This window comes from Chelon labrosus (genome assembly GCF_963514085.1).
Source record: "Chelon labrosus genome assembly, chromosome: 7".
NCBI classification, from domain to species: domain Eukaryota; kingdom Metazoa; phylum Chordata; class Actinopteri; order Mugiliformes; family Mugilidae; genus Chelon; species Chelon labrosus.
Window position 1 is genome coordinate 30,746,294 of NC_140343.1, and position 16,761 is coordinate 30,763,054.

A 16,761-nucleotide genomic window follows, 5' to 3' on the forward strand; every position below is an offset into this window, starting at 1 on the left:
CCAGCTGCTGCCATGCTGTAGAGTACTCTGCTGTGGTAAAGCAGAGTTGAATGTCTAAAAAGTATGCTTTGGCTAAGTTTTTTATACTACCTGGAACTCTAAAGAAGTCAAATGCTTCCCATAACAAACTATGTGGCACTGACCCAAAAGCATTAGCCAGGTCTAAGAATACAACATGCAGGTCTCTCTTCTCTTGCTTTGCTAACTGAATTTGGTGCCAAATCATACTGGTGTGCTCTAAGCATCCAGAGAAGCCGGGGATCCCAGCCTTTTGCACCGACGTATCAACTAGTCTGTTTTTCACCAAGTAACTGGACAACCTCTGTGCCACAACACTAAAGAAAATCTTCCCCTCAACATTAAGCAGACTAAAAACCTTCCACTGAACAGGGTTTTAGAACTGTTCAGTGTTAGTAGGACAAACGACCACAGTATGCTGTAACGCGAGATACGGCGAGACTCGATGAGACTTGGCAGTATCCAACATGGCGCGCTTCTGAAAACAAACAAATGCTGAACTAAAGAAAAGAACAGAAATTGATAAATAACATAAAAAGGTAGGAAAGAAAGTTAGTTTAAAACCATGGTAAACCGGCAATCCTGGATCGCAGTGAAGAGGATTGGACCAGCCTGACGAGCTTCATCGACGAGAGCTATCAGCGAATCGTCATGGGGAAATCTAAAAGGTACCGCCAAGATAATTCCTCCGGTGAGACCTCTCCGACATCTCCAACCGGGAGCGACATGGCGGATATATTAATGTCAATCGATGGGAAATTGGCTAACTTTGATGCCCGGTTGGGTCTGCTGGAGGCTCTTCACCGGGAAATCCAGGCGCTGCGTGAGTCTCTGGAATTCAGCCAAAAACAGGTAGAATCTGGCCGCGGAAAATAACACGCTCCGTGAGTCCGTGAAATCCTTCACCGAAGGAGTAACACGAGTCACGGAGGAAAACAAGAAAATGAAAGAAGCTATTCTAGACCTGCAGAGTAGGAGCATGAGGGATAACCTGGTTCGCAGGTCTCCAAGAGCAACCCGAAGAGGATGCCGAGGCAACCGTTAAAAAGTTTATCCAAACACAACTGAAGCTCCCTCAAGATAAGGTAAAGTCTATTAAATTTCATAGAGTTCATCGCTTGGGTGCTAGAAAACCAGGACAAAATAGGCCACGTCCAATAGTTGCCAAATTCGTGCTTCATAAAGAAAAAGAAGAGGTGAAGCGATGCAGAAGAGAGCTCCGGGGGACTAATTTCAGCATGAATGATCAGTTCCCCAAAGAAATTCTGGAGCGTCGTAAGATCTTGTTCCCCATCAGGAGAAGATTCCTGGAGGAAGGTGCCCGCGCTGTCATCTCGGTGGACAAACTTTATATAAATGGGCAGCTACACCGTGACCAGAACACCACCCCTTGGCTCTACTAAACCAGATATGTATTCGCCTTTCTCACGCAGGTTACATTAGAAAGATTTGTTAGTCTGATTCTTTGGTTCAATACACAAGGTTTATGGTGACATTTATTGTCAATAACACTGTCAGTCTCTAGTCTATGCCTATCTATCTAGTCTATTTTTTTTATGGTTTCCGTATACACTTCTTTTTCTCTTTTTTTCTCTTCTCTCTCTTGCACTACTTTTTTTCTATCTCTGCACACTCTCCCCCACTTTCATTCCCCAGGCTGCCACCTCACTATCTCAAACAATATACACATAGAAACATACCAGTCTCTGTATAAGATCCACATACACAGATACATAACACACATAGGGTCACACAAACACAGAGAGATACAGACACACACTCATGCCATGCACTCTTTCACTTTCACTCACTCACACACACACACCCACACACAGATCTATAGCATTCAACACGCATCACCACTATGAGCATGAGTATGATTAGATTTATCACGTGGAATGTGCACGGAGCTGGGACCAGAGAGAAGAGACTAAAAATTCACAATAGATTAAAAGACTTAAATGCTGATATTGTGTTCCTACAGGAGATTCATATGACAAAAACATCAGTGGATGTCCTCTCTACAGCTCAGTTTCCTCATATTTTCTCAGCCTGCTATAACTCTAGACACAGAGGTGTAGCTATTCTGATTAACAGGAAAATAAAATTCACAGTAATCAACATGGATGCAGATCCTGAAGGGAGATTTATAATAGTTAAACTATCAGTTCAGAATATGAAACTGTGCTTAGCCAATTTATATGGTCCAAATGTTGACAACTCATCCTTTTATCACTCCGTTTTCACATCACACCAATGATCATTGGAGGAGACTTCAACATGGTACTGGACCCCACAGCTGATAGGTTCAGTAATGCAGGTAACTATCGGAGCTGGCAATCAGCTAACATAGTTAAACAATACATAGAGGACCTGGGTCTTTGTGACGTGTGGCGCTCTTACCACCCCACTCTTAAAGAATATACCTTCTTCTCTTCAGTTCATCACTCATACTCTAGACTAGATTACTTCCTGGTTAGCAGCTCTTTAGTAAGCGAGATCTCTGATACTCAGATTCATCCCATAAATGTGAGTGACCATGCTCCAGTTTCCTTCAACTTGAGGAATAAATTAATCACACCGCCCTCTAAAAACTGGAGGTTTAATACCGCATTGCTTAAAGACCCTGACTTTATCGGCTATTTTAACAGAGAATGGTCCAATTATTTAGAAAACAATGACACACCAGGCGTCTCAGCATGCACTCTATGGGAAGCAGGGAAGGCAGTGATGCGAGGAAAAATAATTTCTTTTGCATCACATAAAAAAAAGAAAGAAAAAGCAAATATATCGGAATTAGAAGTAAGAATTAAAGCATTAGAGGATGCCTACAACGCATCACCGGAAGAACAGACGCTTAAGCAAATAAGGAAAGCTAAACTTGAATTAAATGAAATAATCAATAAGAAAACACAGTTTATGGTACAACGATTACGCTTGGAGAAGTTTGAACACAGTGACAAATCTGGAAAATTTTTAGCCAACCAATTAAAAATTAACAAAGAAAAATCAACAATTCAATCAGTTAGAGACCCAGCAGGTAATATCACACATGAGCCCAACGCAATAAATGACACTTTTAGAAACTTTTATAGAACCCTATATTCATCTCAACTAGACCCATCAGACAGTGACATCCAGCAATTCCTGAACAACATTAACCTTCCAAAACTAAATGAAGAACAAGTAATGGCTCTAGACTCTCCCCTCACAGTGGAAGACTTACATGAAGCCCTTAAACACATGTCCTGCAATAAAGCTCCCGGACCAGATGGCTTCCCAGTAGAATTCTATAAAGAATTTTGGACACTACTGGCGCCAACATGTTTCAAAATGCTTGCACAAATTAAAGAGGTAAACTATTTAACATCAACCATGAATTCTGCAAGCATCATCGTACTGTTAAAACCAGGCAAAGACCCCACATTGCCATCTAGTTACCGCCCTATATCATTGATAAATGCTGACCTCAAAATAATATGTAAAACTTTAGCTGGAAGGTTAGAGAAAATAACTCCTCTTATAATTCACCCTGACCAAACAGGCTTTATAAAAGGCAGAAATTCCTCTACTAACATGCGCAGATTACTCAATTTAATAGACTATTCCAACATTAATAACCTAGAAACATTTATAGTATCTCTGGACGCGGAAAAAGCCTTCGACAGAGTTAACTGGAAATTTCTACTAGCTATTTTAAGTAAATTTGGTTTTGGTCCATCCTTTATTAACTGGATTAGAATCTTATACAACTCTCCTAATGCAAGAGTCAGAACAAATTATCACACGTCGCCTAGCTTTAATCTGCAGAGAGGCACCAGACAGGGTTGTCCTCTTTCCCCATCACTCTGGGGGTGGGTGCTGCCGGGGTCCCTGGGCGTGTGGCTTGGGCGCGGGGGCGGGTGCTGGCCCATCCCGGGCGGCCGTCTGGGGCGGCCTGGTCCTTGTGGGCGTCAGCTGGGCCTCGTGTCTGGTGGGGGTGGGGGGTGCTGCCCTTGGGCTCGTGGGGCCGTGGACCCTGCTCCGTGCCTGTCCCGGGTGGCCGGTTGCCTGAAGAGGTCGGTGGCTGCCTTTCTTGGGCCGCCGGGGCCTGCTCGCCGCAGCTCTGGGGGGGGGGTTCTGGCGGGGGGCCTCCTATGCCACCATCTGGATAGAGGCATGTCCCTCTGTGGTGTGGTGGTGGGGACACGCACCCTGGGGTTGCTGCTGGTGGTCAGGGTCCTGGGGCTTCCTGTCCATCCTCTGCTCTCCTTGGGGGAACGGTTGCACCATCACAGCCATCTTTAAACACTCTTCACCCTCATTCTGCATGGTGACACAGTCACTGCATCCTCTGGTGAACATTTAAACCGTGTATACAAACCGTGAACATTAAGGACTACTGTGGTTTCCCCAAGATGGCGCCCGCCTGGATATGCGAGCCGGACGCGAACGGTACTGTATTCCTTTTTTAATAAACTGCCTGTATACTTGCAAAGTTCTCAATGGTTCGGTTTACATGTAGAGACCCTAGTTATGCTACTGTGTAAGTGTGGTGATATTGTGAGCCTTGTTAGTGGTATAGAAATAGCGATTTCTTTTTATGTGTAGGTGTGCCCCGAAGGCTAGCGTTATACGCTAAATAGCGGTTTGCAAGAAAACTGGTCACATTTGACTAACAAAACAAATGCATGAAAACAAACACCAGAGAACGGTCGAACTCGGTACTCTTGTGTTATTAACCCCAGGTTCATTTTGCGCCGGAGTTCCCCTTTAAGGAGTCTCCTCTCCTGTACGAGCCTATCGATCTCTTGCTGACGCCTCGATCTAACCACCTGTCCCTCTTGCTTCTTCTGTTTCTCAGCCACACCAAATCTTTCCTTACCATAACCATAAATAAGATCTCCCATTTTCTCCAACTTACTCTCCGCCGTCCCTTTAAGTCTACCTAGTACACTAACCAAATCGCTATTGATGTCCTCCCACTGCCTAATATCTGATGCACCTGGCCATTTGATCCTTGCTTTCTGACCGCTAATTTTCTCCCTTTTTGGCTGGCTGGCCTCTCTGTCTGCCTCAGTGCTTGCACCTGCCTCAACATTAGGGGTGCTGATGTCCTGCGAACTGTGGGTTAACTCCTGTCGCTGGACTTCGACCGACTGACTTAATGCACTTCTTAAGAAATAGCTATCAATGCGGGGTCCCTGTGTTCCCTCTGCCAAACACTTTTTCCTCCCTTGGCGGATTCTGAGGCCCTTTACTGTTGTTATCTTTTGCCAGCCACACACACAAACCTGCTGCTTCTTTCCATCTCCATCTGAACTAGTAGCTTCCAGTAACGTGCCTTGCCTACTCGGTGTCAAATTCATTCCTGGGTCAAAAGCCGTGTCAGTCCAAACTGAGTCATCTTCCGCCCCTGCTCTCGCTGACTCTAGGGGTATTTTATCGTTAATCGTACTTGTAGCAAGTTAGGGTGTAGCCCATTGTAGCTGTTCAAACAGTTTGCAAAAGAGTACCAGTTCACACACATCACGAGCAGCCTGCATTATCCTCAAGCCAACGGAGAAGCCGAACGTGCTGTTCGGACCATCAAAGCCTTGTGGAAAAAGGACAGTGACCACAGCAGAGCTCTGTTGGCATACAGAGCCACTCCGCTGGAGCATGGGTTCTCGCCAGCTCAGCTGCTTATGGGGAGAAACCTGCGCACCTCCCTACTCCAACCAACGACCAAGCTGGATCCTAAGTGGCCGGATCTGCAGGCCTTTCGAAAGAAAGATGAGGAGGGGAGGCGTCAGCAGGCAAAACACTACAACAGCAGACACCGCTCCAGGCCTCTCTCAGAACTCACATCTGGACAGAAAGTCTGGATTACCACAGAAGGAACTACTGGGGCAGTCATCAAGCCTGCCAATACTCCCAGATCATATGTGGTAGAGACTGATAGGGGTCTTATTAGGAGAAACAGAAGTCACCTTCTGCCTACAGGGACTGTTACTAGGTCTGGTCGAGTGGCAAAGCCACCTGATAGAATGGACTTGTGAGCAAATAGAGAGGGTTCATGTAAAAAAATAAAAATAAACGATAAGTGTTTTGTTAAAGAAAAGTAACAGTTAAGCAGTTAAGGTTAAATAGTACACAGCACAGTTGTGTTCATTTGAGATAATGAGTTACTTTATTTCTGTGTGTTTGAAAAGAGTATGATTTGAGCTAAAAGGAGGAGGTGTAGTAGTAGGACTACTATTCCCATATGGCTCGGTGCCACTGCAATGCATGCTGGTTGTATGTTGTCCCGGGTAGTGAAGTAAAGAGGTTCTGAACGAAGTCCGCGGCGTCCAGTGTCCTTTATTATACAGGTTTTAGGGTGCATTCCTTCACACGTTTGAAACTTAGAGAGGGCTCGCTCACCTTCCGCTCTGAAGAAGAAGACGATTTTACAGTATAAAGCCTGTTCAAATTTAATAATGTCATTAAACGTCACAGGAGTGTCGTGTGATAACCCCGCCCGATTCTGTAACACTCTAGCTTGTACGGTGGCCTCGGTTGTGGTTAATTCCCGAACAGGAGCACGAGGTTAATGGCGAAGCATAATTGATTGGTAGGATTAATGACTATATGTAAGCAATGTGCTTTTTTCCTGAAGATTTCATCGTTGAGAATGGTTTGTATCTTTTTTTTAACACCCCCTCGAGGACTACGTACCACCTGCACGACTAATTCCAGCGTGTCATCCATCAGAAGGGACATGTTTGATTGCACTAATCTGTCGAGAAGATTCTGAAATTCATTAAGATCTATATCACCGTCGTGAGCGCCAGTGACAGAGATGTTGTTTAGAAGTCTTTCCCCACCCAATTCTAACTGCACCACATCCCCCTGTCTGGCATATGATAGAGCTCTTTCTACCGATTCTTGGACAGAACCCATCACGTTACAGTAAAACTCTGCATAATCAGGAACAGGACTGGGAGAGGGAAAATTTAGAAATTGTCGTATTTCAACGTTGTTAAATTTGTCTCTGGAAATCACCCTGGGGGGTTCAGGATTTTGTGCTGCACCCCTTGAAGCGGCAGGTGTTGCAGGTAGGCGGCTAGTAGATGGTCTGGGTAACGACTCATCGGATAGACGATCTGCATGCGCTTCAAAGGGGGGAGGTACATGCTCGTGGGATGGGTGACTGGTAGTAGAAGGTCCGGGTAACGGCTCATCGGATGGACGATCGGCACGTGCTTCGGAGGGGGGAGGTACATGCTCGTGGGACGGGCGACTGGTAGGAGGTTCTCTTAAACTCTCGAGGGCTCCATTCACATTCTCAAGATGCTGTAAATCAGAAGGTTCAAGGCGAGCAAGGGCCTCGTTTAAATTCTCTAAATGCTGTAAATCTTTTAATGGAGGTAAAGTTTGCGAGTGCGGCGGATCAAGACGTTGTTGAGGGAGTTCTCTTAAAGCTTCAATTTCTGCATGAAATAACTGAAGAACTGACAGCGGAACTGAATTTTCCCCTTGGTCATTGTCATTCATAATTAAAACATACAAATCTACCCGAGCGATGTTGAGACCAGATTCCAAGCCGAAGAAACTATGTTCCAGAATTCTCTGAGGGTCTTTCTTCTTGCTCGGCGCAGATGTCCTCTCCTTCTCGTCCTTCTAGTCGAGCTTATCACCATTCGGAGAGGCTGGGGCCTGCAGTCTTCTGAATGGTGAGAGACGGATTTTAAATATAATTGGACGCTGTTTAAAATGAAATTTTCAGATAAAATGTTCTTATCGACAGCCGGATCGCTCTCTTGTTTCTCTGACGGTCTGGGGTTTATGGGGTAAGGCAAATCTTCAGTGCTGGAGCTGTCATTCCCTTCTTCACCTTTCCAAATCAAATGTTAGAAAATATCATGACGAGTAACACCACTTACTTTAATCACATTGTAAATAAAATTTAAAAAAATAAAACATAATTGATAAAATGTTCTTACCGGCAGTCGCCTCGCTCTGTTGTTTCTCCGGAGTGTCCGGTATGATGATTAAGGCCTTAGACAGACCATTGATGCTGGAGGATTTACGGCCTTCTTCGTCTTTTAAAATCAGACAGTCAGAAAATATGTTAAACTATCATGACGAGTAACGTCAATTACTTTAATCAGTCATATTGTAAATAATGCACACATCATTGATAAAATGTTCTTACCGACAGTCACATGGCTCTGTTGTTTCTCTGGAGTGTCCGGTATGACGATTATGGGGTAAGATGGGTCCTGCTCATCAAGTCCCTGCTCGCCTTCTAACGTCGGTTCAACCTCTGTCAAAGTACAATTCAAATAAAAGTTTAATACCAATAAAATACAATAAAATACACATATAAATTCTGTATGCGTGTGTGTGTGACAAAGAGTTGGCTACCTTCAGCAGTCTGAGGCACTGACCAGGCTACAGTCTGAGCAGGAAATGCTACAAACAGAAAAATAAAGTGTTTATAAATAAAGTAACTATAACTAACTAAAATAAATTTCTAAAGAAGGATAAGATAGTTTAACTAACCATTCCGCACTGTTATGGAGGGTGTAGCGGGTATTACATCAGGGGTGTCTTGCATTAAATAAAAAGAAAAAGAAAATTGTCATGCAGCAGTTTTTTGTTGTTTTTTTTAAATATATGTAGTCGAATCAAATGACTGTCTTACTTAAGAGGCTCTGGATGTCATCATCATCATATTCACGGAAAAAGATACCTCTTTTTTCAGTGTCTGGAAGAAAGGGCCTTATGTTATCTCTTTACCGTATTAATAAAATATGTATTTAATCATCTAGGTTTTAAAGGGGTTATGTACAAGAATCCATTATCGCTGCTTTCAAAAAATATTTCTCAGTGTCTGAAAAACTAATTTGGGAAGCTATGTTAGGTCTAATAAACAGAATTAACGGATAATAAATCGAAAGAAGTGACTTACCCGCTGATGTGCTTCTTTGGAGGCTTTCAGATAGTCGACACCACAAGATGCTTGTCGGCCTATGGTTCTTGGGAGGCTTTCAAAGTTGATAGTTTCACACTGCAGCAAGATGAAATGCACGCCTGATGCTCAGTGGCCCACAGTTTTATACAAGACTTTGTTTACTGAACCCTGCGAATGTATTTGTGGGTCTCTTCCGTAGACGGGTTGAGGAGGTTAACTTTTCACACGTGTTTTACACAGGGGTCTATGTGCTCCTAAACATGACCTTTGACCACCAGCCTGCGACTGCTGACATCTACGTTTAAACACCCGTCGGCGGCTGCTGAAATCTGCACTTAAACACCATCAGATTTCTCGGCGCCTTCCATACTGAGGCTTCCTCAATGACGCTCACAGGCGTCTCACTAATGATCGTGGATGTGTACGCTCTCTTGCTCATTTTTATTTTTTAAATCTGGCTCGGACTGAAGCATGAAGCAGCGAAACAATCTCATCGACTGAAACTATCTTTAGCTAACGTTAGCTTTTCACCGCGCTCAGAACATGGACGGGCTCGGTGAGCATCACGTGACTGTATAGAAATAAGTCTGCACATGCTCATAAACTTCCGGTTAAACATGTCTGGGCTAGTCCCGGGAAGACTGGTGATGTTTTGTCCAGTCTCCCGAGGTCACCTCAGGCAAATGTATCATGTATCTTGTTTCAGCCTTTGTCTTATATGCTCCAGGGTCTTGGATGGCTCAGGACCTGCCACACACTGCATCCAGTGATACCACAGATCTCCTTTTGATGGCTTTCAGTCGGACCCATTGTGCTGTCGTTGGCGGATCTTGAGAACCCTCTGCAGGACCTCCTGTTACCTGTTTGGAAAAGGCTGAGACAAGAGAGCTTACTTGATCGTAGTAAGGCTTATAGGCCGTGTTTTCTTTCCAGTCCTCCTTTAGTTCCAGTGGCGCCCCTGGTCCTGGGAACTGATGACCAGTGTTAAGTTCAAATGGGTTGAATCCTGTAACGGAGTTCACCGAGCTCCTAATAGCCATCAAAGCAATAGGCAAGGCATTCAGCCAATTCATTTTTGTATCAGGACAGACTTTTGATATTTTCCTTTCACCTGCTGATTCATTCTTTCCATCTTTCCCTGCGTCTGAGGACGATACACTGTTCCAAACTTGTGTCTCAGTCCCAAGGCCTTCTCTACTTCCTCCAGATCTTTGTTCTTAAAATGAGTACCATTATCAGACCTGATAGTCCGGGGGAAACCATGTGTGGGCATGTACTGATTTATTAAAAATGTAATCACCGACTTTTCATATTTACATCAATCTTTGGCAACAGATCATACTTAGTTGTCTGGGCCTGCAGTACCACAAACTGTCCTGTATAGCCTGCCGCCTGCTTTGCAGCCACATCCGCTGCCTCATTTCCCTTAGCCTCCAGTGATGTTTCTGTCTGATATCCTTTACACTTTACAACAGCTATCTTTTGTGGCTTCAGTAAAACTTCCGTCAATCTCTTCATCTCATCTCCATGTTTAGTGGGTGTTCCTGTTGCTGTTAAAAATCCTGCTCTCAACCAGGCTGCCACTTCATAATGGATTGCATTGCAAACATACGCGGAATCAGTGCAAACCGTCACTCGCTTTCCTTTCCCCTCTTTCCACCGCCGAAACCTGTCCTGTCAGCTGTTCTTGTTGCACCACCTGAAACTGTCCTTCCTTGTACTGTACCACTGCAAAACCTGCTTCCAATCCTTCTGTAGGATGTCTAAAGCAGCATCCGTCTGTAAAGTACACTTCTTCTGCATCCTCCAATGACACTGCTGATAAGTCTGACCTCACCTTCAGTTCTTGTTTAACTACTTCCTCAAAGACATGTGGTTCACCCTCTCCTATGGCATTAGCCATGTTAATTTCCTCGTGTGTGTATGTGATGTATGGTTTAGTTAGTTCCTGCTCGATCTTAGTTCTCCTTACTGGAGAGAGTGTAAATGCTGTGGATGTAATGTATGCCATGATCCCGTGTGTCGTCAGCACCGTCAGTGGATGGCACATTACAATGTGGGCAGTTTTTTGCAAAAGTTTTGCCAATCCAGCCGCATATCGACTATGCCGGCTGTCTGTTTTCAGTCAGATCCAGTGTTATGCTCACATGTGTTAGTATCTTCCTACCTCCCCCTTAGTGTGATCTTTCAGAAACATCAAGAAAAAAAATGGCTGTGAGTAATCAGGAATCGCAAGGGCTTCCGCCTGTGAGAGGGTGGATTTCAGTTCAATGAACGCACGCTCTGCATTTGCAGTCCACCGCAGGGAGGCTGTGAGATGTCACACACCTTGTTCGTTAACCAAAGCTCTAAGGGGGCGGTGAGTCCAGCATAATTAGATACAAAGTTACAGCTGTAGCCCATATGCCCAAGAAAGGATAGCATGTCTTTCACCGGAAGTGATTTAGTGTGGTGAAGGATAGAAAACTTATGTGTTGGAGAAATGTTATGACCCCGAGCAGAGACCAGTCTTCCCAAAAAGGAGACAATGGGTCTGCAGCATTACAATTTGGATTTCGAAACTTTAAAGCCTGCAGTATGGAGAGTGGTCACAACTGTATGTGTTGCAGTTAGGAAGGTCTGTGCACTTTTAGACGCGATGAGTATGTCATCCACATACTGGATCACCACGGTGCCGTCCGCCAACTGTATGTTGCGGAGGAAAGTCTGCAGCGCCTGGAGAAATTTGGAGGCCAGGTATTTGTGTCAGGGACCAATCAGTTGCCTGGGAAAGTCGTTTGACCGTGGGGCCTAAATCTTTAGCCTGGTGATATGAGGACAGGTTGTGTCTGCCATCTGACACCACTCCAACTGCTTGAGATTGATCATTGCAGCTACTCTCTCCTCCCCCACCATAATATACAGTGACTCAATGGGCCACACGACTCCCTCCATCTCATCCTGAAACCTTTCTTGACACAGGAAGTCTTGATCTCTATCATAATACATTGCAAAATGTATAGATGATGTCACCCACAGAAAAACCATCACTGTTCGTGCTAACCAGAAACCATGGCTGACAGGAGAGGTTCACAGGCTCCTGAGGGCTCGAGATGCAGCCTTTAGGGCTGGTGACACCGCAGAGCTAGCAACAGCCAGAGCCAACCTGTCACGCGGAATTAGGGAAGGAAAACGACAGTACAGCAGAAAAATATCTGGACACTTCAGCGACACAAGAGATGCCCAGTCTCTCTGGCGTGGCATCCAAACCCTCACAGACTATAAACCCCCACCACGGACCTGTGAGAGCGACATCACACTGCTGAACAGCCTCAATGACTTCTACGGCCGCTTTGACACACACAACAGCACACCGGCTCAGAAGTCCCCACTCCCACCGAACGAGCAGGCCATGTGTCTGGCCCCAGCCAGCGTGAAGAGGACCCTCTCCAGGATCAACCCACCAGACAACATTCCAGGCCGTGCTCTAAGAGACTGTGCCGAGGAGCTCAAGGATGTCCTCACCGATATCTTTAACATCTCCCTGAGCCAAGCTGTCGTCCCCAAGTGCTTCAAAGCCGCCACCATATTCCCAGTCCCGAAGACCCCTAACCCATCCAGCTACAATGACTATCGGCCCATAGCCCTGACTTCCACCATCATGAAGTGCTTCGAGCGGCTGGTCATGCAGAACATCAAATCCATCCTCCCTCCCTCCCATGACCCGTACCAGTTTGCGTACAGGCCAAACAGGTCTACGGAGGATGCTATCTCCACTGCTCTCCACCCAGCACTCACCCACCTGGACTCAAAAAACTCACATGTAAGAATGCTGTTCTTAGACTTTAGTTCAGCATTTAACACAATCATTCCCCAGCAACTCATACCAAAACTGAGCCTCCTTGGATTAAAAACCTCCGTCTGCAACTGGGTGCTGGACTTTCTCACAGGGAGGCCACAAACCGTGCGGGTTGGCAGCAACACCTCAAAGACCATCACGCTGAGCACAGGAGCTCCACAAGGGTGTGTGCTCAGCCCGCTGCTCTTCACCCTGCTAACCCACGACTGTGTTCCAACCTACAGCACCAACCACATCATCAAGTTTGCGGATGACACAACTGTGGTGGGCCTCATCACCAACAACGATGAAGCCAACTACAGAAGAGAGGTGAGCCTACTGGTGCAGTGGTGTAAGGACAACAATCTCATCCTCAATGTGGAGAAAACAAAAGAGATTGTTGTCGACTTCAGGAGAGGTCACCCCCAGCATCCCCCGCTGACCATCGAAGGTGCTGCTGTGGAGAGGGTGAGCAGCACCAAGTTCCTGGGGGTGCACATCTCAGAAGACCTTTCCTGGACTAATAACACAACATCACTGGCCAAGAGGGCGCTGAAGCGCCTCTACTTCCTCCGGAAACTACGAAGAGCACAAGTTCCGCCCTCCATCATGTGTTCTTTCTACCGGGGCACCATTGAGAGTGTCCTCACTGGCTGCATCACTGTGTGGTACGGAGGCTGCACTGCCTCCTGCCGAAAGACTCTGCAACGCATAGTGAACACAGCCAGCAAGATCATCGGTGCCCCCCTGCCCTCCCTCACAGACATTTTCCACACCCGCCTCACTCGCAGAGCCACCAGCATTGCCAGTGACCCCTCCTACCCCCTACATCCCCTCTTCAGTCTCCTGCCTTCGGGGAAAAGGTACCGGAGCCTCCGGGCCCGCTCCACCAGACTGCTGAACAGCTTCGTCCATCAGGCTGTCAGGGTGCTGAACTCTGCCCATCTCCCCCTCCCCCCCCCGCCTCATGCCCCCTGCCGGACCATAACCCACCCATCACACAGGGACTCTACCTCACCTGCCTTCTGACGGCAAACTGCACCTTACCGCACCTTTGCACATTTTTTAAAAAAAATAAAAAAATAAAAATAAAAATACAAGCTGTAACTATACATTGCACTGATGTACATAGAAATTTCTATTTTCTATTTATTCACTATATTTATATTATATACAGATGTTTACATAGCAACTGTTTCACTGCCAACCTCACCCACTTTAGGTCTATTTAGGTTTTTATTTTATTTTATTTATTATTATGTGAGAAAGAGAGAGAAACGTTTTTTCGATTTTTCTGTATGTTGCAAACGTATTGAGAAATTGACAATAAAGAAATCTTGAATCTTGAATCTTGAAATAATACAGGGTGACAGGGAGAGGGCCAGTGGGCTCGGTATAGGGTTGGAGAAGGATTAGCCATGGCTTCCATTGTTGATACAGTGCATATAAGCCGGTCTGTGACTTGACCGTCTGGGAAGAGGACCTGGATGCCATCAGGGGAGCATTTGATGGTCGCTCCGCAGCGGACAAGGATGTCACGGCCCATCAGGTTTGGTAAGTGGCATATTGTCAGTGCTGGACGGTGTGAGGTGGGAAACGGTGGTGAGTCTGGATATGGCCCATGTGGCGGTCAGTATGACGCGGTGACGAGAGTCACCCATCTCGCCCTGGCTGTCCGCAATGGTGACACACATCTGGTCTTGAGCGAGGCCTACCTCCTCCTCCCCCACCTCTTTCTGGTGTTTTTTTAGATAGTGAGTGAGGTGACTCCCCCACTTGGAGCAGTCTGCCATGCGAAGGTCAGGATTATTTTCCATTTGTTCACTCACTCGTTTTGGGAGTCCATTAGTGAATGCGGAACAAAAGCCACTGCATGGGATCCATCCCGGGGTGTACCCCTGTAGACCCCAGCCATTCCTCCTTACACCTGTCTAGAAAAACTGAGTAGGTGACTCTCCTGGTTTTATTTTACATCTTCGGGCCAGCAGGGCCCTAAGATCCCCCATGGCCAAAGTGTGTCCCGTGGTCAACTGACATAATTTTCTTAGCCAATCACCTCCACCGTCTGTCATAGGTGGCAAGCTTTCAATTAACATATTCATGTCTGCAAATCTCAATGGCTTGTAACGAGCTCTCCCGGGACTTTGAATCAATGGGAGCTGGTGACACGGGGCTGGTCTGCGTGAGCAGGTGGAATATCTATGCTGGTGGGGGCCTGAGTGGCGCGTCCTCCTCCACTGTGGACCTATCTTTCTGTCCGCGCGACAGTTGTCACAACTGCAGGAAAGCGCTGTGCTGTGATACCTGGCCCTTTACCTCTACCTTCCCCAGTGCGTTTATGTGTGGTGTTGAGTGTGATGGAGAAGGACGGGACGGTCTGGGGTGGTTTAAAAGATGGCGGGTGGACCTTTTCGCTTCATGTGCCTGCTGGACCTGCTCCTGTGCTTGTGTTAATACATCTATTTCCCGTTTTGCTAATTCTACGCTAAGTCCAGCCTGTTCCCTGTCCTCTTCAATGCTTAAATCTGTCTTATCCTGCAGCTCTAAAATTCCTCCTTTTACTTCCATAACAGACATCTGAGTCAGCGGTGGATGAGGGTACGGAGGGGGCAAGGCAGGTTAAGTCAGGGCCGACGGAATCGAAACTGGCATTGGGACTTCACTCAAACTCTGCTTTCTCACTCTCTTTTCTTCCTCTCCCTTCTGCCTCTGTCTGCTCCGTTGCAAACGCACCATATTAGACTCCACTACAGCTGCAGCCAGCACATGTAACATTGCTCTTCTATTCGATATATCTTCCACCTCTCTCTTCCATTTCCTTCTTACTAAAATTTTCCCCGGGGGTTTTTCACGTAATTCATCCCACTTTTCTTTTGCTTCTCATTCTAATTTTGCCAATACAGATACAAGCTGAACCCTTTCGGTGCCTCCAGGGACCTTTCCCTTTTGTTGGAGGTCTTGCCAAACTCCTTTTACCTCTTTCATCTTTTCCTTTCTCTCCTTCTCCCTCATTCCACTACTCACTTGGGCAAGGATCTTTCCTTCCCACCAGTCCACTGAACATTATCACCATCCGATGGACAACCTCCATATACCTCACATTCCCTATCAAATTCACCTTCCATTCTTATTGTGTTTCCATGAAAATTGTTATACACGTGCACGTGACCAGTGAATGCCTCCATTGGGCAAATCAGGAGATCGTTATGACAAGCTTCTAGACCAAACTAATTTGGTCCGGTCACAACCTAGGGGTTAATTCCCAACCTCCGTAATTCTTTTAATTCACCAGTCAACAGTGTCACCCAAACCTCCCCGTACAGAAACGAGACCGGCAGGATAATCACAGATATCCTTCAATCAGCCCTTGCCTCGGGACCCTCCCTCACATATAACCCCGAAAACAGAGTCAAATCCCACGTATAACCCTTTAAACAGAGTAAAGACACACACTCTTACGGCGCTCCATACCGTAGGGCCTCTAACCCGGTCTTTAGGGACTTTAACCCAGGGCCTCTAACCCGGAGCGTTTTACACAACACTTAAGGCGTCACACGTACATGCGCAGCTTCTATGGGGTGTCTTTAAACCCGCACGTGTCTGATCCCAATTCTAAATTTACGTGGAGACATAAGGTCTCCAGGTGTGCATGCGCAGCTTTTACGCAATTTCTAAATTGCGAGGGTCTTTAAACCCGCACACCTGACCAATTCCAGACCGTATCTGCCTTTTAGGGGACTCTAACCCCAGGGTCTCCTAACCCACGGCCTCCATAATGTGAGTTTGGAGGACTCTAACCCCCCGGGGCCTTTCACCTCAAAGTGCACAATTTTAAGCTTATTTCTTTGGTTCAAACTACAGATGTCGTATTGATCAGACAGACAACTTTTTAGATTTAGCCAATCGCAGAACTTTGATTAAACAGGCATCTGCTTACCTTATTTTATGTGCAGCGGCGTTGTCGTCTGGTTCAACAGGACCTCTGGATGATTTCTGAAAACGTCAG